The sequence below is a fragment of the Neomonachus schauinslandi genome, chromosome 5 (assembly GCF_002201575.2).
Source record: "Neomonachus schauinslandi chromosome 5, ASM220157v2, whole genome shotgun sequence".
NCBI lineage: Eukaryota > Metazoa > Chordata > Mammalia > Carnivora > Phocidae > Neomonachus > Neomonachus schauinslandi.
The window spans coordinates 21421683-21430522 of record NC_058407.1 but is presented as its reverse complement, the minus strand read 5'-3'; the positions used below and the strand labels follow the sequence as shown (position 1 = coordinate 21430522).

Sequence of the window (8840 nt, the reverse complement as noted above, 5' to 3'; positions counted from 1 at the left end):
TTATTCATTTTTTATTTGAGGGGGAGAGAGAGAGTGAGTGTGTACACGAGCACAGGGAGAGAGACTCTCTCTGCAGACTCCACGCTGTGTGTGGAGCCCAACACAGGGTTTGATCTCAAGACCCTGATATCATGAACTGAGCTGAAATCAAGAGTCAGACGCTCAACCAACTCAGCCACCCAGGAGCCCCTGGAAACTTTAATTTTCAAAGGTTCACTCCATTGAGAATATATGAAAGGGAGGACGTGGACAGAAGCAGGCGGCCCAGATAGGAAGTTACTGCAATAATCCAGGTAAGAGAAGAGCTGCCCTGGATCAAGATGGAAGAGTAAAAAGTGACAGAAAGGGAAAAGTCGAGAGAGATTCTGAAAGTAAAGCCAACAGGATTTGATTGTACAGAATGACGTCAAGGATGACTTCCAAGGTTTTTAGTCTGAGTATACGGAAGGATAGAGTTACCATTTATCAGGGTTAAGAAACAAGAGGGAGAAATAAGTTTGGGATTAAGGATCAGAATTTAGGCTTTGAATAGTTTAATTAAGAGATGCCCATTAGATACCCAATAAGAGATGCCAATTACGTAAATATTCAAATCTCATTCAGTAGCTGCAGATACAAATTTGGTGATCACCAATGTTAGAGACGGTATCTATAGTTGCAAGATGGAGACAGAAAATTAAATGGCTCAAGGACTGTGGTCAGAGACCACTAAGAAGCCAAGAAATGTGAAAGAAACCAATAAAGAAGATTACAAAAGAAGAACCAGTAAGGCAGGAGAGAAACGAGGTTGCTTTAGAGTTTTGTTTTCTTTATTAAGGTAAGAGAACTCAGCAAGCTTATATGTTGGTGACAATGATGCAGAAAAAAGAAAACTACTGATGGTACAGTAAGGACAGACAACTGCTAGAGCAAAATCCATGATTAGAAGACAGCAGATACAGTATACACGAGGAGGGGGTGGCCTTGAATAGCTCTGACACTGGAAAGCATGTTAATACTCTATATATGTAAAAATAAAATGAGAAAGAACGAGAAGAGGGGAAGCACCTAAAGCTGAAATCAACCTGAAACAACCTAATTATATTTCAAAAATACTATAAGCATATTTATTTATTTATTTTTGTTGTTGTTGTTGTTAAAGATTTTATTTATTTATCTGAGAGAGAGAATGGGAGACAGAGAGCATGAGAGGGAAGAGGGTCAGAGGGATAAGCAGACCCCCCGCTGAGCAGGGAGCCCGATGTGGGACTCGATCCCGGGACTCCAGGATCATGACCTGAGCCGAAGGCAGTCGCTTAACCAACTGAGCCACCCAGGCGCCCCACTATAAGCATATTTAAAGGGAAGAGGAAGGACAGACAGAGGGACAGATGGGCAAAGACTAATCGGAGTAACCAACATTTGACTATATATCCTTAGTGCTGGGCAAGAAGGGATGTAAGGGTGTGTGTGTGTGCATATGGGAGGGGTTAGTGAAGAAATCAAGCAACATCTTGACCGGGTATGTACAAGAATGTTCATCTCAATGACATTTACAAGGAAAAAAGTAAAAGCACTTAAATGTCCAAAGGGAAATAATCTCTTTAATTATATCATGCTACATACATACCAAGTAATATGTCTTGCCAACCATATAAAGAAAATGCTTATATTATAGTGAAAATTTGAGGTTTAAACTTACATACTGTGATTTCAATTATGTAAAAAATACATTATAAAATGTCAAATATCAAGAGTACCTATGATTGGTAAGATTTTAGACTTCTTCGCCTTTATACTTTCCTATATGTTTAAGTGTTCTAATAAGGAGCATATGTCACTTTTATAAAGACAAAAATTCGGGGCGCCTGGGTGGCTCAGTCGTTAAGCGTCTGCCTTCGGCTGAGGTCATGATCCCAGGGTCCTGGGATCGAGCCCCGCATCGGGCTCTCCCCTCTGCGGGAAGCCTGCTTCTCCCTCTCCCACTCCCCCTGCTTGTGTTCCCTCTCTCGCTGTGTCTCTCTCTGTCAAATAAATAAATAAAATCTTAAAAAAAAAGAAATACTCTTAAAAAAAAAAAAGACAAAAATTCATCAAAAACCCAAAAAGACAGGCCTGACAAGAGTAAAAGTGAAAGATGGAAAGATTAAAATTCATGTCATTAACAAGAAATTCTACCTTCAATTTAGTTCTTATTAAAGGGAGAACATCTGCAAAGAGCATGGGCCTTAAAGTCAGACAAGTAAGTCTAAATTCCTGTTAGCCACTTACTGTGGTACCTCTGTGCCTCAGTTTGCTCATCTATAAAATGAGGGAAATAATACCAACCTCAAACAATTTTAGTAAGGATTAAAGATAATACATAAAGCATCTGGTACAAAACAGATATCCAAATAAGAGTTCTCTTTTTCCTTCCCTTTTTTTATTTAGATTATGGACACATTGATTATAGTTTAAACTAAAGCAAAATCAAAAGTTCATGCTTACCCAAATAGGGCTTCAAATGGTCAAGTTATAGAGCTAATCTGGAAAACATATTAATACTGCTCATCTATTGAACTATTTAAATAGAAAGCAGAAGATATAATGGTAACTTACATTCACAGCTATTAAACAGCTTATTCCCTACATTGGATAAACAGTGCATATATCAAATTATTTATCTTCCATTATTCATGTTAGGCTTTAATTTTCATGTATTTTCATTCTGCACAAATGTGCCCCAATCATTTATTAATATAATTATGTTTCTTGCAAAAACGGAAACTGGAGAATGATTCTTCAGCCACACTTTTCATAACTTAACTGATAAAGGAAAAGCAGACTGTAAGTGTATACGAGGCAAACAAAGGGAGGGAAACTCACAAAAGAGCATTAAGGCTTGGAAGAGGTATTTTTCTACCTATACTTTTTCCAAGTGTTGCTACAGCTCTTCGAACTAAATTGCCATATGAAATCCCCAGATAATTGTATTACTCTACTGAATATTATAATTGAGAAGGGCCTGATCCTAAAGAGAATAAACTGTTATCTGAAATAAACCACTTCCACTCACTAAAGAACCATTTAAAGCTCTGAAGAGTTATATAAACATTTTAAAAGCAAACTTTTAAAAATAGGGCTGAAATTTAAGTCAATGAATTAAACTTCTGAATAATTATTTTTTTACTCAAGATAAAAGGGAGGGGTGGGAGAAACGAAGCATAACATAGATACAAAACCAAAGTAGCTGTTAACAAAGACTCAAAACGAGGATAAAGGAGAAAGCTGATTGACCTGAATATATCAAAGTCACAACAGCACAGAAGAAAGTCATACAATATGTAAAAAAAGGGCACAACTTTTACTGATTTTTTTTTTAATTCAGAAACACACTCTTTCATTACTATGTACATTATGGCATGCAAAGAGGTTTATTTTAAAATAAACGTATCCTTCACTCTAAGATTAGTATTCTATGAAATAAATTTTAGTGTGAATGTGTATATTTTCTTGGTTAACTTTTACCATCTTTTTAACAATGTAACAACTGAAAACACTTCAAACATGAAAACAGGCTTCCCTTTTATCCAAAATCTTCTTTAATTACACATAATACATGAAAATACATTTACTAGTTTTTTCAGTATTAACAACAGAAATAGCTAACTAGAGGAATAAAATTTCCAGGCAAATGGAAAGAATGCACTTGACTTAGGTTATGCATTTTATAACCAATACATAATATTAGAGTCTAAATTACATGCAAAGCACCGTGCTAAGTAGACACTTAAGTCCATAATCAAAGATTTATAATTTGCTAAAGGTAACAGGCCATAAATGCAGAAAAAGTTAAGAATTCCAGCTCTGCAAGAATAAAAATGCCACTTGTTACTCAACTTCTCTATACCTCAGTTTCATTATCTGTGAAATGGCGATAACAAAATAATACCTGCTTTCACGGGGCTGTTTTGATGATTAACTGGGTTAGAATATGTAAAATGCTAGGGACTGTCCCTAATACACAGGAAAACTCAGTGTTAGCTATTTATTACTAATACAAAGACACAGGTTAAAAGGGAATATGAACACAGAGACCTGATATAACCAGTGGTAAAATTTTTCCAAAAAAAAAATTGGGGGTCTCAATAAAACACTAAGTATGCAGATCATAAATCAAAAAGCATAAATTTTATATCTAATGTTACTATAAATTTTAGTCATGATTTACTTGAACTTTCATCAGATCCATTCTATAGCTACATCATTAAAACAAAGATAATATAGCTGTTTTATTTGCTAAAGCAACCTGAAACAGATTTCTCAAATGTACCATCTCCGGGTTAAATACACTTATTTGGAGGTAGAATCATAAAATCTTAGAGCTCAAAAGAATCTTAACACAGTTATAAACCCTTTTCTGACCTAGTTACCTACCTTCTTCTACACTTAACTCTTTGCATTCAAATATTAAAACCCTGGGACATTCTTTTCAAACCTCATCAGTAAATATGCATCTCTTGAGTTATTCACCTTGTCCTGAAATTGTTTATGGTTCCTGTTATTGTACATGTTATTAAAGATTCGCATCAGTGCCTACTATTCTTCTAAGCTTAATAACTGGCTCTGCTACTTCATAATTCTTTTCTTTTTTTTTTTTTTTAAAGATTTTATTTATTTATTTGAGAGAGAGAATGAGAAAGAGAGCACATGAGAGGGGGGAGGGTCTGAGGGAGAAGCAGACTCCTGGCCGAGCAGGGAGCCCAATGCGGGACTTGATCCTGGGACTCCAGGATCATGACCTGAGCCGAAGGCAGTCGCTTAACCAACTGAGCCACCCAGGCGCCCCATAATTATTTTCTTAAATTACAGCTGTAACTAGAAATAATCATTTCTATTCTGTGATATTTCATGCTATAGCCTGAACAACTAGGTTTTACAGGGAATTTAACAACGCATATTAAACTGTTTGATTATGAAACTTACAGTAGGCACTTGCAATCTGAAGTTCCTAGATGGACTTCAAGGGGTCCAAGATATTTTAGATATTTTATCATATTTTCAAATGGGGCTTTTAGAAACAAAAAAAGGCTAATTAAGAACCACTGACTTAAAGAAAAAGGATTAATTTTAACCATCCAGAAAATAAAATTACTTCAGTATTATAAGTTGGTTTTCAATACCATTATTATTTAATATAATTAACTTGTTATTAATAAACAAACCCCTCTTAGGGTGGCTGCCCAGCTACCAGTGATTCCATCTTCCCAGAGAAAGGCTATAAATACAGGAGAAAAGTGTACACCTAAGACATACTTCCTTGGGTACAGGTGATTGATCTAGAAGTTGAAAAGGCATCTAGGCTGTTTAATCAGATTCTTTCCTTCAGAAATCTGAAACTACAACACTTAGTATCAAGATGACAAATAATAAAGGAATATGAGTGCCAGAGAAACACAGATCCAATATGTTAGAACTTAAAGATACCATAAGGATTCTTCTCCCATCACTGCTCCATTCTCCTAAATTGGGCCCAATTCAAACCTATGAAATGAACTAGTAATTGACATCACTAGCTAGTATCTCAAGACTGTGCATCCCTATGAGGATTAAATTCTCACTGTATATGAAGAGCTATTATAAGAATATATGTAAGAATTATCTTTGTTTAAGCAAATTTAATAACTTTTGCTTGATTTTATTCAAAACAGTATTTCTAGAAGAGAACAAAGTACCTTAAGACCACATTAAAGTCGTACAAGAGAGGATGTTTCTGGAAAGACTTCCCAAAATCTGAAAGACTACCAAGTCCTTTGGCTAGGAACATTAAGTTACTAATCTGCAACTAATCACATCCTTTCATAGTCCATTGGTTTCATCATGCAGATGTAAACATCACTCCACTCAAAACTAAGAAACAGGGGCGCCTGGGTGGCTCAATTTGTTAAGTGAGCGACTCTTGATTTCGGCTCAGGTCCTGGGATTGAGCCCCACGTCGGGCTCCGCACTCAGCATGGAGTCTGCTTGAGATTATCTCTCCGTCCCCATCTGCCCTCCCGCTCGTTCTCTCTCTCAGGTAAATAAATAAATCTTAAAAAAAAATAAATGGATGAGGCTTTTCTAAAGAAACCCGTATTTCCTCATTTTCTCCATTATCTAACCCCATTTTTTCACCCCCATTGTACCTCTTTTAATGTGGCACTCTCCTCTTGGGGCTACTTGCTTTCTTGCCCTACTCTATGCCTTATTATCTTCAGGGACAAAAAGTGAACTAGCTAATTTTAAAAATGTTGATATAAGTTAGGTCAAGAAATACGCTTTATGTTACAGCCTAGTACATACAGACACACACACACAATTAAGATGAAAATTTCATAGAACAATAGTTTAATACAATCTGATATTTTCTATTCTATTTCATTCTTTTAAAATAGTGATCCCAGGGAGCCTGGGTGGCTCAGTCAGTTAAATAGGTGACTCTTGATTTCAACTCAGGTCATGATCTCAGGGTTGTGAGACGAGCCCTGCGTCAGGCTCTCTCACCCTCTACCCCTCCCCCAACAATGCACACACATGCACTCTCTCTCGCTCTCTCTCAAATAAATCTTCAAAAAATAAAATACAATTACAAGGTGCCACACAGATTTCACAAGGTAAGCTATAACTCACAGCTTAACAAAAAATATATAAGAAGTTCATCATGACCAAGTATGAAGATCGGTTTAACATTCAAAAATCAACCAGTGTAATACACCATATTAAAAAGTAAAATCGCATGATGATCTCAATAGAGACATAAAAAAGCACATAAAAAAGTCAACACCATACATGGAAAAATAACTCTCAACAAACTAGGAACAGAAGAGAAGTTCCTCCAAACTACAAAGGACATCTATGAAAATCCTACAGCTAAAATCATACTTAAAGATGGAAGACTAAAACACTTTATCCCTAAGACAGAGACAAGACAAGGATATCTGCTCTTACCACTTCTATTCAGCATTGTATTGGAGGTTCTAGCCAACACAATAAGGCAAGAAAAAAAAAGACATTCTGTTCAGAAAAGAAGTAAAACTGCCTTTTTTCCCGAACGACATGATCATCTGTATAGAAAACCATACAGAATCCTCTAAAAAGCTATCAGAACTAATAAATGAGTGTAGCAAGGTTATAGGATATAAGAGCAATATTAGAAATAAAATCAATTGAAGAAACACAGGAACCAAATGAAAGCACTCCTAATGGCTAAAGCCGGAACAATTTGGGCAACAAAATAAATTATTAGATTATAACTCAAAATATAAAATAAATATACCTGAGTATACATAGATATAAAAACATGATTGAATAAATAACTGGGAGAGAAGAGATAAATCTCCCATACAGAAAAGTTCCAAATAACTTAAGTTTTCTCTATTCAAACCTCAGGGAAGTGGAACATAACCCTTCATTTCTTTTTTGTGTGTGGCTGCTTTTCTTTCCAAAGTATACAGTATGACAGTGGGCAAAAGAGTAACTTTACAGTTGAGAATCTGACAAAGGCCAACATCAACAATAAGACATGTTGATAGCATGTACTTCTGATATGACATAATAAAAATGGCATTTGACTCTGTGGTCTTGCCAAAAACCCATAACCCATTCTAATCATGAGAAAAACATACAAATACTGATTAAGAGACACTGAACAAAATATCTAACCAGTACTACTGAACTCTCAAGATCATCAAAGAGAAGGAAAGTCTGAGAAACTGTCATAGTCGGGAGTCTAAAACAAAATGATGACTAAATATGTGATATTCACAATGAGATCCTGGAACTAAAAAAGGACATTAGGTAAAAAACTTAGGAAATGCGAGCAAAGTATAGGCTATAGTTAACAATAATTTATAAATATAGGTTCATTAATTGTGACAAATGTACCATACTATTTAACATATTAATAAGAGATGGGACTCCAATACTACTGAATCCTGTCCTTTTTCAATGTTTTAAAATAGTCCATGAATAGCTAATCCTTAAAATCTGTTTTTCTCAACCATAGAAAATCTGTCATGCATACCTTATTTCAAAGGGGTACATGAAAAGCTCTAGTGATTCATGAAAACTGCTTGAGAGCATAAACCCAAAGCATAACACAGGAGTAAATTCTTACTAAGACTATGAGAAGCCTAGGGTGCCTGGGTGGCTCAGTTTGTTAAGTGACTGCCTTCAGCTCAGGTCATGATCCTGGAGTCCCTGGATCGAGTCCCGCATCAGGCTCCCTGCTCAGCAGGGAGTCTGCTTCTCCCTCTGACCCTCCACCCTCTCATGTGCTCTCTCTCATTCTCTCTCTCTCTCAAATAAATAAATAAAATCTTTAAAAAAAAAAAAGACTATGAGAAGCCTAATAAAAATCTTTGCTACAGGTCTCCAACCAATATTATTTCTTGATTCATAAAATTTTTCAGAATTTCTTATATCCACATTTTTGTTATTAGTAACTTAGCAGAGAGTATTGTGCAGGGGAATACATGGCTACCTCGAAAACTGCTACCCAGAGTAAGTATTTACAAACCTGCCAACCTGGCATTGATTGTTACAGAGTGAATACAAACAAGAAATCCAAAGGCTATCTTCTTTTTCCACATAAAAATAATTTTAAGATTTTCAGCAGAGAAGCTGACCAGTATATCCTAGTAAAATGAGATGTATGAATAGTGTTTTACTGCCTTACATGGTAATCCCTCTACAAAAATAAAAAGATCTACAATAAAGGAAATCACATACACACACACATAATAGGGGAGATGGGATGTGAGGTATATGAACACTCTTTATACTATCCTTACAGCCTTTCTATCAACCTAAAAGTATTCCCCCCCCAAAATATCTTATTTATA

The 8840-nt window shown here is 35.7% G+C and overlaps 1 protein-coding gene across 1 annotated transcript in view; it reads right to left on the bottom strand.

Moving 5' to 3' along the window:
- The window catches only part of UHRF1BP1L (UHRF1 binding protein 1 like), a 109776-nt gene that overhangs the window by 79958 nt on the left and 20978 nt on the right, over positions 1-8840 (bottom strand).